The 2,150-nt window shown below is 37.5% G+C and overlaps 1 non-coding gene across 1 annotated transcript; it reads right to left on the reverse strand.

Annotated features, from left to right (window-relative positions):
- Positions 1 to 1,814: 1,814 nt before the first annotated feature.
- On the reverse strand, positions 1,815 to 1,920 carry LOC114005677 (U6 spliceosomal RNA). The gene has a single exon (XR_003547516.1). It is a non-coding gene; the product is annotated as a U6 spliceosomal RNA (small nuclear RNA).
- Positions 1,921 to 2,150: the final 230 nt, after the last annotated feature.

The raw sequence follows: 2,150 nt of genomic DNA on the forward strand, positions 1-2,150 counted from the left end.
TACTGATTCAATCTCATGGCTTCTCATGGGTCTACTCAGGTTTTAAATGACCTCCTGATTCAATCTTGCTGGATTTTATGCATCCAGGTATTTGTCGGTCTCCTCCATGTTCTTTTGTTTGTTGTCATATAGTGACTCATAGTATCCTCTAATGATGTTTTGTATTTCTATTTTATCTGTTGTAATGTTGCCTGTTTCATTATGTACTTGATTTATCTGGTTTCTTTCTTTCTTCTTCTTCATCAGTCCAGCTAATGTTGTGTTGATCTTGTTAATCTTTTCAAAGAACCAGCTTTCACTTTCATTTATTTTCTGTATAGTTTATTTATTTTCTATTTCACTTATTTCTGTTCGAATCTTTATGAATTCTTTTCTCCTAGAATTTTCTGGGTTTTTTTGTTGTTATTTTTCCAATTCCCTGAGGCATAATAGTAGATTGTCTATTTGCCAACTTTCCATTTTTTTTCTTATGTGCACTAATTGCTATGAATTTCTTTCTTATGACTGCTTTTGCCATATCCCATAGATTATGGAAACTCCTGGACTCATTATCATTTGTTTCCATAAAGTTTTTTATTTCAAACTAAATTTTTTCAGTCGTTAAGAAGTCATTCAGAAGTAGATTGCTTAGTTTCCATGTGTTTGTGTATTTCTGAGAGTGTTTCTTGAGTTTAATATTGAATTTAATTACATCACAGTCAGAGAAGGTGCTGGATGTAGTTTCTATGCCTTTGAATCTGTAAAGGCTTGATTTGTGTCCTATCATATGATCAATCTTTGAAAAGATTCCATGCTGGGGTGAGAAAAATGTATATTTGGTGGTTTTAGGGTGGAAAGTTTTATAGATGTCTGTCAAACTCATTTGATTTATCATATAATTTAAGCCTGTATCTCTCTAGTTATTTTTGTCTAGAAGGTGTGTCAAAGGATAAAATGGGGTGTTAAGATCCCCAACAATTATAGTGTTGTACCACATCACTCCTTTTAGCTCCAGTAGTCTTTCGTTCACGTATTTAGGTGCTCCTAAGTAGGGTGCATGGATATTTATAAGTTATATCTTGATGAATTAGCCCACATACTATTATATAATGCCCTTCTTTCTCTCTTCTTACAGTTTGTGTCTTCTAGCCTATTTTGTCTGAAATCAGTATCACAACTTCAGCCTTTTTTTATTTTTATTGCATGAAATATCTTCTTCCAGCCCTTCACTTTTAGTCTATGTAGGTCTTTTTTTTTCTTTTTTTTTTTTCCCTTCCTTTTCTGGAGAGGTTTTTGAGAGTTTTGTTTGTTTGTTTTGCTACAGGGCCAGACAGAGAGAGACAGAGAGCAAGAAATCACCCCCCAGTGGGGATGGCCACGTCGCAATCCCTTCTTCTCCATACTCCTCTTGGGATCTTGGGCACACAGGCACATGCGCCCAGCATGAGTTTTAAACCACCGGGTACCGGACGTGAACTGCAGTCAACTACGTGGGAGTCCAGCGACATAGCCATTACGCTAACTGCTGGTCCCGAGGTATTTTTGCTATAGGATGAGTGCGCTCACCAGAAAGACAGAGAGAGACAGAGAGACATAAAGTGAGAAATCACCCCCCAGGAGGGATGGCCACGCTGCAATCCCTTCTCCTCCATTCTCCTCTCAGGATCTTGGGCACGCACGCACATGCGCCTGGCATGAGTTTAAGCTGCTGGGTCCGGAATGAGAACCATGGTCGACTACATGGGAGTCCAGTGACATAGCCATTATGCTAACTGCTGGTCCAAGTCTACGTAGGTCTTTATCCATAAGGTACATTTCTTGTAGGCAACAGATAGAAAAATATGGAATGTTCATGAATTTGCACATCATCCTCCTGCAGGGGCCATGCTAATCTTCTCTGAATCATTCCAATTTTAGTATATGTGCTGCTGAAGCGAGCACAGCAAAGTGTTCTTTTGATGACAAATAAATTAACAAATACATACTATTGTGAACTATTTCAGATATTACAAAAAAGGGGTTTTGATTTGTTTTTCTCTTATAAACAAAAATTTATTATTCATATTTTTTCTTTCCTTTTATTTTTTTGTCTCACACCCACCATCTATCATCCACTCTCTATCAATTACTTTCCCCCTTTACTGTCAGTAACATCCACACTGATCCTCTCC

Source organism: Tupaia chinensis, unplaced genomic scaffold (genome assembly GCF_000334495.1).
Source record: "Tupaia chinensis unplaced genomic scaffold, TupChi_1.0 Scaffold144255_1, whole genome shotgun sequence".
Lineage (NCBI taxonomy): Eukaryota > Metazoa > Chordata > Mammalia > Scandentia > Tupaiidae > Tupaia > Tupaia belangeri.